Genomic DNA, 15326 nt, shown 5'->3' with positions numbered 1-15326 from the left:
TTGAAACAGAACTACAATTGCAATCACAAAATCACAAACAAATTTTATATATTTAAATCACCGCTTTTATAAGTTCCTGAATGTACGGAACAACAAGGTTAAACCCCTTTGTTGGATTTCTGTTAAAATTTGATAGGTGTTTACAACAGAGGTATGAAACCGAATTTTATTCATCTAGCTTTCTTCATTTTATATTTATTGTATTAATTTATATTCTATTAGCCGAACAGACAGACTTCTTCCGAATAGATTTTTGTCAAAATTTAATAGAAATCTACAAGTTAGGTATAAGGACCGTATACCAAATTTCAACAGTCTAACTTAAAATAGTTTTAAATTTTTTCACAGACTGACAGACATTTTCCAAAAATGTGCTTTTCGAACTCAGGAAAGTCTGAAATATGGAGATTCGTCAAAATCTCGAGTTCGAATTGAAGAGGAAGTAAAAAAGAAGAAGAAATGAATTACGTTATAGAACACATTTCCGTCAAAAATAAACAGTCGCATCTTTGCCACCATATGAATGAAAATTTCATCTTGGATAAGCACACACATTTTGAAGCAATTCAAAAATGTTCTCAAAGAGAATAATACTAACGTTTAAATGAGCACATAATTTTTTTTTTTTTTCTTTCTGGAAAATCGTTAGCATTTTAATAGGGATTTTATTTTTTTAAGAAACATTCCTACTTTTATTGATATTTATTCTACCATTTGAGATAAACAATTATATTTTAAAAACACGTTAAAATCATGTTAATAACTAGTTGATGTAAGTAGCGAAATATCGAAAATGTTTCTCAAAAAGCAATACACTTCCAAATAACGCACAATCCGAACGATAACAACAGTTAAATGGAATCCAAATAATCTTGGTCTTCACGATATAAACTTGAACTTTACGTTTTCTCTCACAACAAAAAATAGTTTTAATGGTTAAAAAATAGTTATGTTAAAGGTCACCAAACATGCCTTTCAAAACAAGCATCAAGTGTTGATAATACCCCTTTAGATGAGCTATAGACGTTTAATGGAAATTGTAAGAACAAAAGTCTCGTTTTCATGAACACTAAGTGTGTTTGTGTCCGGTTAAACAAACATTTTAGCAGAAATTAGATCGACTTCCTTGTGTAAGCAATCATATTTTAATGGATATTAAAGTTAATGTCACACTCATGTAACATCTCTTAAAGAATATTTTAATTCCTTCTCCTAACCTTGTTTTGAAAGTAGGATATTTTTGAATGTACGATATATTCCACGTAAATGTGATGACATCAAAACACAGGTGCAATAGAAAAATAATAGTTTGGTTGAAGTTATAAGAAACGTGAATTCTGAGAACTCTTTCATTTTATTGCCGTCCATCAAGATGTTTCATGTACCGAAGATTTATTTTGCGGTTTTTTCAGTTCTTTATGCTATTGTTTTAGTTGTGCCAGGTCAGTATTCTTAACTATTGTGAATTTTAAACACAAATTGATAATTATTTATGGATTTCTTTTATTATTTTAAAGCATTTATCAGACTTTTTGCCTCATAATTAGTTGTAGAAACCGATGTAAAGATTTTTTTTGACAGTGCCAATATCATGAAGATCACGGTCATCCTTATCTTTTGGTTTATATATACATACAGTTGGTAAAAGAAGTTTCCGTACGCAGCTATGGCTGTTAATAAAAGTTTAATTTTTGGCACAAAATATTTTGTTATGAAAATGAAAATTTTAAAATTGGTTTAACGCAATTTCATTTATTATTTATGAATATTATAAAGGCGAAACTATGAAGAAAATTAAATACTTAAATTGAAAGAATAAAAAAAAAATGCCACTAATAAGGAACAAAAAAGTTTCCTTACGGTATTTATATAGTACATGAAAAACCTTTTTCATGCTGACCAACTTGCATTTAATGATCGGTAGGCTTTCCTTTGGTCTTTATCATTTCTCTCAAATGTTGTGGCATAACCCCCATAAGTTTTTATTGTTGTTTCTGGAGAAATACTACTCCAAATGTCTTGAATGACCCTTTTGAGTTCAACCTTGTTCTTTGTGTCATATTTTTTTAGTTCAAGACCGATTTCTTCCAATAAATGTCCTATAAGGATTAAATCGGGAGACTGGGGAGGGGTATGAAGCTGTTTTTTAACATTATAGAGACATTACTCTTGATAAATCTTGAAGGCGTGCTTAGGAGCGTTGTCCTGTTGAAAAGTAAAATCCATTCCAAGGGACAGTTTATCTGCATTGGTTAAAACGTTTTATTTTAGAATGTCAAGATGTATGTACCTATCCATATTCCCATTTACAAAACATAAATATCCAACACCAACAGCACTTATACACCCCCATACCATATTCAACCATCACCGTGCTTCACAGTTCCGCATAAATTCTTATGTAACATATTCTGTTTTGATTCCCTCCAGATCATAACTCCACCATCTGACTCATGGACATTAAATTTTGATTCATCACTTAAAAGGATCGATTCCCTAAAAGATAGAGGCTTGCTTATATGCTTCTATGTAAACTCAAGACGCTTTTTCTGTAGCCTGTAAATTTAATGTTGTAATTAATCATTAAATCAGTTGCAAGTTGAAATGCACTAATTCGAGGAATTATCCTGCACTTTACACATGATATTTCTTTTATTCAAGCTATTTAACTTCGGAGTTCTTCCGGGTCGATCTCTATCCTCAAATTTTTACATATCATTGTATTTTTCAATAATACACTGCACTCTAGACTTTGGTCTTAAAAAGAAATGCAACTAAATACTGACACGTTCTTTCTATGCAAGATATTACAAGAATTTCATTGGGGTATTCTCAATTTTTTGAGGCAAAATTCTTCGTATGTTTATTTAAAATGCTTTTGAAACTTTTCAATTTCGAAGTTTTTCGTTGATTTTTCTTTATTTTTACTCTAAATTAAACCATTTGTTATGTGTAAAAATAAAAACATGTTTGCACTTCCCGGTAATGTGTTATTTATATTGAAAGTCGGATTTATGAAGTAAAAGTAAGGTGTACTCTCAATTTTTTGAGTCACTGTATATATATATATATATATATATATATATATATATAGAGAGAGAGAGAGAGAGAGAGAGAGAGAGAGAGACTGAGAGAGAGAGAGAGAGTATAAATAATATATTCAGACAGAGTAAAATAGAGGTCACATTTATGTATATATAAATATAAGCATTCTTTTTAGCTCCTAAGAAGCTCAAAAGTATGTCAGTAGATTAGTTATAATTCCTAAAAATCAATGCAAAGCTTCTTATTTTATAATTCATTTATAACAATCATCTTGCTAATATGGTGCACAAACAGCTGGTCGTTGAATGCAGTTAATCAGATGCATTTTTAATTAATGGTTTTTGTTATGCACGTACTTCTACAGAGTTTAATTAAAACATTCAAAGCTATTCAAAAATTCTTAGATTAACATAATCTTCTTAAATGAAAATTGGAAATGCCCATTTCGTCTCCGTTGTCATATTACATCGAAATGCACATTACGTCAGCATTTGTCAATTTTGCCAAAGTATTTTATTAATGCAAAATACATGTATAAGTTATAAAAATAATTATTGTATGCAATTATCACATTTTTTACTAAACGCCATTTGTCAAGGAGTTCTAACGCTGTCGTATGTATTTTTGTGTGTGGTTCCGATTATAAAAGCAACAATTTGTTTTAATGGTAAATTTTTGCTTTTGGTCCAACTTACTAATAATTCAACTTGCCATGCTTATTTTGATACATTTTATATTAAAGCCCTTTAATAGCATCAATTATCAAGAATTTTGTAATGAGTATTTTTTGTTATAATTATAATAGCATTGGACATTATAAAATTTTATATAATGGACATTTTTTTTATAAAAACATTCGAGAAAATCGAACGTGGGAAAACTTTTAAATCAATTTTTGGATCCAATTGAGCCAAACGTGGAACTAATTTTTTTTAACACTCTTTTAATACATTTGCTTGCACGATTCTCTCCTGATATTAGGACCATCCGATTAAATGACTCTTTTCTTGCTGTCTCTTAACTAAGGAGTAATTTAATGTGATATTGATGGTTTGGCACAATTAGATAATTGATGAGTCATGCGGCATTCAACGTATTAAAAATGACAATTTTTTAAAGGTATGAATGAAATGAAATAACATTAAATATAAAGAAATAGCAAGATTAATTCATCAAACAATTTACATGAAAAATAAAATCTTACTTTTTTATGATATATTTTAATTTTCCTAAATAGTAGCTGCCCATTTTTAACGTATATATATATATATATTTAAAATATGTATTATTTAATACTTTTCAAACAGTTTTGTATTCTTATACTGCTTATTTTTTTCCTTTCAGGCACTTTTGGAAAACCGCTACGTAAGTATTCTGACTATATTTGAATGATCAAAAATCATATTATGTTCCTTTTGAAAGCATTTCTCTTTTTAGATATATAGCTACTACATAACTGTAAATATAGCAGAGAGCTAAAATGAAACGGATTCATCAATCTAAAGGAATAATTAAAGCTTGTATATAATGCTTTAAGTTATAAAATTTAAATTTAATTACTTGCAATAATTTTGCATTCTAACTTTTCTTTTACATTATTTTTTAGACTCTTCAGAACGAGATGGTAAGTAATTATTATGATAATATATCTTCTTTATTATTGATAAAATAAACATTGCTGCAATAACTTTACTTGAATTGCTATTTTATGGTTAAAGAGACCTTAACTGTTTCTTTATGAATAGTTCCGAAGTTGTATGAAAAGATTTTTATCTTCGTTTAAAGGCTGAAATATAAATATACGCGTGTATTTGTTTGTTTGTCTGTTTATTTGTGTGTGTGTGTGTTTATATTAACAGAAAATTAAAATGCTTCTTTCCTAGAAGTGCTGATATGTTAAATCTCTAATGATCTAATAATAATCATTATCCTCTTTTTTATGAGGTCAGTTCAGATGTTATTACAATCCCAAGGTAAACAGGACCACGCATATGTTCTTCATGCATCTGCCTCATTTAAAACTGATATATCTATCATTAACATCTCACACTTTGTTTCTGCTTTGCACTTTTGTTTTAGAAAGAAAAAAAAGGAGTTATGGGGGCTTTTAGCTGTTTTTATTCCCCTAAAGAAAGGAGACATTATCGTAATAAAATATATATCAAGCCCCTATTAGTAGCCAAGTATTAAAAATCATGTTTTATTAAAATTCGGAAGGTATTTCTGAGATGCACATTAAAAAGTCTCGTATTAGACCGCAATATAATAAGGCTAATCAGCACGCTTAAATGCATGTAAAGGAACTAATATACTAAAAATAAAGAAAAACCAGCTTAATATTTTTCTCGATTACATCATGAAAAGAATAAAAATTAGATTACAAAAATTGAACTTCACAAGAAGGACATAACTAAAATTAAATGATGGAAAGTAAAAAAACGCTTATAAGCATATCAAAGATTGTTGTTCTTAAATGATTTATGGATGTCTCCAGCAGATGTTTGTGAATCTGTACTTTTAAAACATTTCCATCAACTTACTGAATATATAATACTATTGATATCGTTATCAACATGATAGGAGCATTAGTTCAATTATGAAGATTCACTAGATTCTTTTTTTAGAAGATTCATTAGATACTCTGAATTCAATATCACTTATGAGAATGAATAGCATTTTTTCTTCTTAGATTAAGTTACTATTTTTTTATTTTTGTCTTATTTATTTTTATTATTTGTTTATTTATATTTATTTACTTATTTATTTGAAAATGAAATAGAAAAAATTCCTTCAGCAAGATTCAAGGAATAAATGTGAAATAACCTTGATTAAATTCGATTCTAACCATAGAATTCAAAATACTTTGATAAAAAGGGAATTTATAATTTATTATTATGTAATTAGGGAATTTATTATTATATAATAATTATTTTATTCTTTCCAGCATCTATGATGCTTACACACGGTAAGCGTGTAAGGAAATTTTTTCCTTTTTTATTAATCTTTCATTTATTTGATCAATTCATATTTAAAAATGAAGTAATTCACAATAATTGGTGGGTAACAATGAATGCAAATTTCATGATTACCTCGATTTATAAAAAAAATTCAACAGTCATAAAAAGATATTAATTTTCCTGTTACCACTAATTTGAAAACATAGAATTTATATTTTTCTGCAAACCTTCATTTCATATTTTTAAATGTAATAATGTTATTCTATTACATTTCTTTTTAGATTACACGGCAAAAACATAAGCAGAATTACTTAATGTTTGCTACGATACATTGCTAGTTTAACCCTTATAACTTACTTGATAATTCTATGGGCTTCTTTATTGATCATACTAGCCGCCTTTGGCGACCAGCCGATTCGCCAATCTTAATGTTCGTTAAAATTTTAATAATTAAATATTTTATGCAATTTCTACTTTAATAGCTTCTTCATCAAAGTATTTTAAAACTTCAAATTTTGATTATCATATAATTCATTCATAATATTATAAAGGCCTTCAGTCATAACGTAATATGTATCTCTCTCATTTTCTGTTAGCACCCGTAGAATTTATGCTTTAAATTAAAGTGGAAAGAATTTATCTTCAATTAATATAATAATATTTTTTACTGAAACAAAGCATTTTTTTATAATCTGATTACTGAAAATAGAGTCACTCAGCGTTTAAACTTTATGGGCACTAAAGAATATCTTTTTAAATTTATGTAATATCTCAAGAGTTGGTCAACAAAATTTTCTTAGATTCATTATGAGCAGATCAATTCATTAACAATGTTTAAATTTAAATGCATCAAACACTAAAAAAATAAAACGAATCGTTTAAAATAAACGGTTGAAAACGGTAGAATTTATGCTTTAAATTAAAGTGGAAAGAATTTATCTTCAATTAATATAACAATATTTTTTACTGAAACAAAGCCTTTTTTTATAATCTGATTACTGAAAATAGAGTCACTCAGCGTTTAAACTTTATGGGCACTAAAGAATATCTTTTTAAATTTATGTAATATCTCAAGAGTTGGTCAACAAAATTTTCTTAGATTCATTATGAGCAGATCGATTTATTAACAATGTTTACATTTAAATGCATCAAACACTAAGAAAATAAAACGAATCGTTTAAAATAAACGGTTGAAAACAGGTTTTAAAAAACTACTTAAAAAACGATGTAAAAACTATAAGCATATACAAAAAATATATAACTAACATAAATACAATTTACTTACAAAAGCATGGAACTAACCCAAAAATAATTTAAATCATCCATTGATAACGTTGTCATGGCAACCATCAGAACAGAATGCGCATGCGTGAATTTTCTTCGCCGGTTACGTAACGCAAATACGTGATTTTTTCTACGCCAGTTGGGGTAACGCTATGCGGATTAGAAATTTTTAATTTCCTTTATTCTGTTTTATTTTAATTCAAAAATACTTCAGAATGAATCTGAAAGATTGATTCATTAACAATGTTCAATTTTAAATGCATCAAACATTAAGAAAATAAACAGAACCGATTGAAATAATCCGCCGAAAACTTTTAACCCTAGCCTCATTACTGTTGGGAGAAAAAAAAAAACTGAAGCCTTTCTCGTTTGGCGCTGGATATAATGGAAGATTTTTTTGGCGGGAAAGTTAGTTTTTAATTAATAATTAAAATTCTAATTAAAAATTCGAAAAAAGAAACCCCAGGTGCACATTCCCAACCTCCAAGGTATACATGTACCAAATTTGGTAGCTGTATGTCAAACGGTCTGGCCTGTAGAGCGCCAACACACACACACACACACACACACACACATTGAGCTTTATTATAAGTATAGATTATTAAAATTTGACAATATAAGATTTTGCAGCCTGAGAAAAACTATAAAAACTTGAAGACAGATTTAATTTGTTAATTATTTTTTGCTTTAAAGAATGTATTTCATATTATATGTATAATAATTATTTTATAAAAATAATTCATTGTTAAATTTAGTGCTTTAAAATATGAAAATTAAGCCAAAGTGAATTATCAACACATCTTTATGAGTTTAGATTTAATTTTTAATACAGTTATTAGAGATGCTTTATGGTGCCGTAAAAAAAGCGAGACAAAACTTTGAGCCCAGAAGAAGATGAATTATCTGCTCTGTGTTTCACTGCTGATGTTAACAGAAAATATCGTTCAACAAAATAAAATGTCATTGCTAATTAAAATGATTTCACCAAGGGTCCACAGTTTTCGCCATGTGGTACTGAAAATAAAGTTTTTAAATACTATAAATACTCAAAAAAGAATTTTTGATATTGCTATGTAGAATCCAAATGCACTGAATGCGGCAAATTTTAATGACAATCTTTTATTTCGAAAAATGCAAGCATTTACTTCAAAAAAGTAGGTTTAATTTTTTTTTATTGGCTAAGAATTTTACTTCTTAATGAAATGAAAATTTATGTTTAGATGCATTGGCGATACATGTTAGAGTCAGAAAATTTACATAAGACAAACTACTTGACAAACCACAAATAATTTTTAGGGAAACTTTCTTATTTGAAAACACTTTCAATAGTCAAGATGATACTCGTTTATAGGCTGACATACTATTTGTAAATTCGGTCATGTAAAATGCGTGATGAAAAATCGCTCAAAATAAAGACAGACACATTGTTAATAAGGCTCATAGATATTCTCCAAAGAAAGATTTTTTTAAAAGTCTAATTACATTTCTAATCAAATTAAAGTAAACTGAAATTTCATTATTTTTTTCTGAATAATTTCGAAACATATTATCTCTTGGCACTTCTTTAAAATTTAAAGACTTTTCTGTGATATTAATTTTCATGTAATTCTTTTCTTATATTAATAATTAAAAAAAAATTAAGTATTTTTATAGCAATATTATTATGATGATATTAAGAGCATTTTTTATTTATATATTTCCGTGGCAAAAATTAAAAATACATTTTAAAATTAATATAAAGATAAACAAATTTATATCCAAAATACTTTACTCTGCTACTAAGTTTTGTTTCAGGAATTTAAATCACTTTTAATTTGTCTTCTCTTGATTTTAATATTAATGTTATCATTTTTGTATTTTATTCTGAATTTAAGTTATTGTTAAATTATCTTAATTTTATTTGTATTTACCTGTGTTTCTCATCTTCTGATAAATTAAAAATCTTGTTCCTTTCTTATAGTTGGATACTTAGCTGATTTTGCTGGTAAGATTTTTTAAAGGCATAAAATAAAATAGCTAAATAACTTAGTTCTAAAAAAAGTTTAAATGCAATAAAATTCATTCGTTTTATAAGTATGCATCGGCAGATGTCCTACCAGTCATTTTCAAAAAATGCATAAAAGCAGTAAGGATTTCATTTCATATCAGAAACATCAAGCCAAGAAAATATATAACATCTCTTTTCTAGTTAAATTCTCTAAAAATTATAAAATGTTAAAATATGCTCATTGTCATTTAATACATGTATTCAGAGACAATTTAAGGTAGCTGAAAATGACAGAAGAAAAGAGATTATATTTTACTACCTTCGAGATCATATTTTACTACCTTCGAGATCATATTTTACTACCTTCACGTGGTTTTTTAACGTTTTATCGTTGTAATGATAACAACGATTTTTCATTAATAAATGCTTTAAGTATTTTAGAAAAATTTCTATTATTTTACAGATAAAACGTCAAAACTGTCAAACCAATCTTAATCTACATTCTATGTATTTAAAAAAAATTAGGAAATCCAAAGAAAAATCCCCAACTCTAAATAGCAGTCCGATTTTGTCAGTTTTCATTTTTTGAGAATGACTCCTAAATATGTTATCAGTGGTCGATTATCCCTCATCATTCCCTATTTCTGAGAAAAATCTCAACAAGTCTGCTTCATTGTGTATTTTCTGTAGGGGAAAAGAAAGATAGCAAGTCCCCAGTTCAAACCAATAGATTTATTTCGACAATTTTTACTTTATTTGAAAACTTATGACGTCTATATATGCCATCAGTGGCTGCTTGCCCTCTTTTTGTTTTATAATCTGACATAAAGCAAAAAGATCTGATCATCGTCCATTTTTCAAGAAACGTCTAATCACCTCCACTTTTCTAGAAATGTGGCAAAATGATTTAGTACTTATTTTCAAGAACTGAACAGTATGTCCTTTATAAATGAGGCATTGTTTCTGACAGTACTTTCTTTATAAATAATGTGTCGCTTTTGATCAGTACTTCCTTTACAAACAATGCGCTGTTGCTGTTTTTTATCAGTACATGCTTTGTAAATGAGAGGTAATTTTTGAACTGAGAAGGCGAGCTTTGTTTTTGATATGCCGTGGAGTAAATGGTTAGATTTGCAAGCTACCTGAATTTCTTTCAGTATATTTCCATCGATTCATTCGAAATGGGCTCTTGGTAAAATTATATAAAAGTTTTTATTCAGCAAAGAAAGCATTTCTTTCAACACGCTAAACTAAGCAATTATGGATTATCTTTAAATTAAACACATGAAGTACCATTTTTGTCGCCAAAGCAATAACACTCTCCTGTATCTTATAAAGGCATTTATTGAGTAGAATTGAAGTGAAGCTGGTGTGGAGCACTTCCGAATGGTCAGTCTAAATGTTTGGGCTAGAAAATAGAATGGAATAAAATGCTGAATTTCTATTGGCGTGCCGTGGAGTAATCATAAATGACTAACTTTAGAATGGCATTATTCCATATAAATAATAATTATAATATTAGTTATGAGGCTAATTATACTGGTTAAGATTACAGCCAGATGATGCCCATATCCTTCTTCCTTCAATTTGTGTCGTGCATAAAGCCATTAGACCACTGGTGTACACTGTACATCGTTAATCAGATAACAAATCTAATAAAGATGCATAATACATGATTTCTTTTTCTTTTTTTTTTTTTCATAATATATGATGTTGTGAAAATATTTTCAGATTACCTCTGCATGCAAATGTTCGGGAATCCATGTCATTAATCTGCTCTGTTTCTTCAATCAAGATATTTTAATGGATGATGAAGGTAGTTTTTAAATTAAGGTTAGTTAATAAGCAAAATTTACCATTCTAATTCCTGAAAATTATTTCATTCTCAATTTACCCACTACACGGACTTAAATCTTTGGGATATAAATACCGAGAAGGCCCTTGTTTCATTTATAGAGTTAATATCACAATTTTTACTTTTAAAAAATTATCTGGACTTATATTGTTGTTCTGCACTATTCTTTAACCATTTATTCAAAATTGTAAAACATACATTTTTTTGTATACATTGGTATATTTTCCTGATATACATTGAGTGACCAAAAAATTAGAAATATCCTCTAATTTTAAACCACCCTTTAATCTTTGATGACAAACGATATTATTCTTAACATGGACTCGAAAAATTAATGATATTGTTGTTGAGGAATATTGGCCCATGGAGACATAGTAATACATGTAAATTGGGTCATATAGGATGGTGACATTCCCAATCTTTGAAGTTATCCAGCGATTTCATCCCACAAATGCGCCATAAGATTGGGTTCAAGGAATTGAGTTGAACATGGAAACAATGATAAAACTGTGATCGATGTTCCTCAAATCAATTTGAAACCGATCGAGGACAGTAGCAAGATGCAATGTCCTATTGAAAATTTTCCTCTCTACAATTGAATTTTATGGCCATTAATGAATACACGTTATCCGCAATGAATATTGAAGTAAACTATGCTCTTCTATCTATGTCCACGTATATCAAGAGATCCAATATACACCAGAAAAACATTCCTAATACCATAATTCCATTGCCACCAACAGGGCGAGTTGCCATTTGGTTGAAACAGGTTTGTGAATTCGTATTGCTTCTATCATATTCTGATCATGCCATCTGTATGATAAACCAGAAGACATGCTGCATCACACTTGGCTACTTTTTGAAAATCCTCAAGTGGCAAATTCGGTCATTTCTGGCTTCAGAACAGGCACTTTTTGCTATTTTTCTGTGATACTGATGGCACTTTTGATGGTCTGTTGCTAACGTATGCCCAAGCCTATGCATTTGTTATATAGGAAGCTCTGAGTTATTATTATCAAACTAACTTACTTTCAAATAAGGGTTGTCTCTAATTTCTTGATCACTCACTGAATGTGGCACAATTCAGCTATTTACACTTCATTATTTTAAATCTAATATCTCTTATATTATGAGTATTTTCAAATACTGGTTGGTACTTAACTTTTGAGGGGATACATTTCAATATAAGTAAACCTAAATAATATAAGGGATTGATGAAATAATTAAATTATCTTTTCCTCTGATTTTAGCTTTCGTAGTATGCGATATTAAATATTTTATTTCTTGTAAAACGCTAATATTTTTAATGAAATGGCAAAAGTCCTTATAGTGCAATGAGAATATGTCTCATATCTATACATTATAGGTAAAATATATAATTATAATTGATATATTGTACATGGAAATTAAAAAAAAAAGCCTTTGACAAATTTCTAAGTACAGAGAGCAGATACTTAAGCAAAGTTAAGTTATAAGCAGATTGTGTTGAAGCAAGTCAGTTTTGCGATTGAATATGTAGTCGCAAAGTTCGCAGGAGATATTTTTTCAATGAATCAAGCAAAAGGAAATGATATTTTCAAATAAAGTATACAGCATATATTTAATAGAATACAAATTCACCACAGTACATGGATAAATTCGTATAAAACAAAGTGCAAAGCGTTTACTGATTCATATGGTAAATTCTTTGAAAATTTGGTTTAAGTTATTCCAAAATTTTATATCCTACTTGCCATCATTGCATCTGTCGTGCTACCCAAAAAATGTAATGTATTCGTGCAACTATGTTATGTAGATTTGTACTGCATTAAACCTATGATGTACGCTTTATCTGAGATTTCCTGCTGTTTTGCTTTATTCACTGGCAAGGAAAGACCTATATCTCAAGCTCTTTTGTGACTATAACCTTCTTCTGAACATTTGGCGAACTCTTAAAGTTTGTGTAAGGAATTTTGAATCATCCTGTATGCATATGTACGATCTGACTTTAAGAAATCTATTTCTTTTTCCAGGTTTTCCCAATATGAAGAATAAATTATTTTCCAATTGGTCCTTTTCCAGATTTTCTGCCTCGTCTTTTTAATCATGTACAAAGAATTTTTAAAAATAAAATTTTGTTTTTATCCAAGTTTTTAATCTATCTGCGGTCTTCTGAAGTACACTTATTCAATCTTTCTTGCCCGATTTTTTTTTATTCGTTTAACATAATAAAAAATAATGCAGTACTATAAAAAAATTGAACTTTATGCAATTTAGACGAAATAGAACGCAATACCATTTCACAAAATATTCAGAAATAAAGATGAAAATGCGATTAATGATGAAGTGCTATTTCAGAAATAAAGATGGGAACCCAATGCCTATTTATGGAAATGAACATATTGTGAAATCTATCAATTCAGAAGTCAAAAAAGAAAGATCGGAAACGATAAGCTGTTGTTAATATTGCCTAGATTTTTCCTCAGATCTTTATAAAACGTTTTAAAACTGAATATTCAAAATAATTCCCTAAATAACATTTTGAAAATTTTATTGCTGTATTTTTATAATAATACTAGACATCTCCGATGCGTACCAGGTTCACAACGATTTCATTTAAATCTTCTACGCATAACTTGATTGCTTTAACAAAGTATTTTGAAACATCTTACTTTCATAGACATTAAAACTGCGTTATTTTAATAACCTTGTGCATATGTATCTTCCTAATGGATTCAAGTCCCATGACATCATGGGTCATGAAAAACGCAAACTGTTGGGAACCTAACTTGTGACTGCATGTTACCTTTCATAGCATTGTAACCTAACTTTTTTTTCTTTATATAATCTTCTCTGATAATAAACAGAATCTCCCTTTTATTTAGTTTTTAACAATGAAAAAAGTTTTGGTTTTGATTGAATTTCATTGCAACAATGAAATGTATTATCGAAAACTGCAAATAAATAAATGAAATAAAATTGTCCGATTTTAAGAAAACAGTTTGCAGGACAGCTGAATATATATTATTAAAAAGACAATTTTTCGTATTTCAAATGATATAAAAATCATTTTTTGTCCAGTAATACTTTCAGAAGTTGTTGTGGAAAACCCCAAAATCTTACCTAATTTTAACTTAATATTAAAAAAAAAAAAAAACACACACACACACACACTTCTTAGTGCACATAACCAGTTTTCAAAATTTATGGCGTATTTGATGGCGCTCCAAACAGAGCTGAATTACTAAATAGGCAAAGTAGGCCATTATGTAGAGGCCTCAAAATTTTAGGGGTCCAGAGCCGTCGAGACTTTATTGGGATATTTTGACAGTTATTTAATTTTGTCCTTTCATTTAATTATAAAGGCAGGGCAATCGAACTTATTCAAACCAAAATCAAATACTGTATATATTAATTTTGGAACATAATTCTAGTATCTTATCTTGATTGTCATTTGAAATTTTATATTATTTTATAATGCATGGGACCATATAATCCCCCCAAAAATGTTTATCCTAGTATTAAATATTATTTAGATTGTATTAAGAAAAATTATATCTTTTTCTTTCTTATTTTACTTAAAAGTAATTAAAAATTTTTTTTACGAAGTCGTCTGCAGCAAAGGACTTTGTTTTTTTAAATTTAAAAAAATCAGAACTTAAAACTTTTTCTATTATGGTTTAACTAAAATCTAAAATATTATATTTGATTTTAAAAGGTAGGAAAGGAAAAGGAGCCTTGAGCTTTACTTTCGCTAAGGGTTCATTGAAGACTTAATTCTGCAATGTCTCTAGATCAAGCATTTTCATCAGTAGAACATCAACACACATTTTTTTTCTTTCTGTCGGTAAAATGGACAGATATCAAAGAACCCCAGAAGATCACAAGTGAGGGAAAGAGGTCAAACTGCGCCAGACTCAAGCCTGCACAAGTGTTGTCGGAATGGGGTTTATAAGGGACTTGACAATTTGGTCTCTTTCCCTCACTTGTGATCTTCCGGGGTTCTTTGATATCTGCTCATTTTACCGACAGATAAATTTTCTTCTTTATTATTCATAGACATAGCAATATTGCTATATTATTTTGAAAAACCATGCTGAATTATCATCAATTACTTTGTAAAGAAGCTTGTTTGATCTCACAGTCCCATGAAAAACGTAACTATGTACATTATCTAGTATTTGTCTATTAAAAGAACCTTTTTTTTTATGTTTCTCTG

At 28.6% G+C, this 15326-nt stretch overlaps 1 long non-coding RNA gene across 2 annotated transcripts; it reads left to right on the top strand.

The window, feature by feature from the left end:
- Positions 1–1340: 1340 nt before the first annotated feature.
- On the top strand, positions 1341–13256 carry LOC129989019 (uncharacterized). Of its 2 annotated transcripts, XR_008785722.1 has the most exons (7): positions 1341–1442; positions 4390–4410; positions 4652–4669; positions 5990–6010; positions 9247–9270; positions 11005–11106; positions 13141–13256. It is a non-coding gene; the product is annotated as an uncharacterized LOC129989019 (long non-coding RNA). The 2 variants fall into 2 exon arrangements; XR_008785723.1 differs by lacking the exon at positions 4390–4410 and having other exon boundaries at positions 1351–1442.
- The last annotated feature ends 2070 nt before the right edge of the window (positions 13257–15326 follow it).

Source organism: Argiope bruennichi, chromosome 10 (assembly GCF_947563725.1).
Source record: "Argiope bruennichi chromosome 10, qqArgBrue1.1, whole genome shotgun sequence".
NCBI lineage: Eukaryota > Metazoa > Arthropoda > Arachnida > Araneae > Araneidae > Argiope > Argiope bruennichi.
Note: the sequence above shows the minus strand (reverse complement) of the source record. Positions and strands in the feature narration are given on the sequence as shown.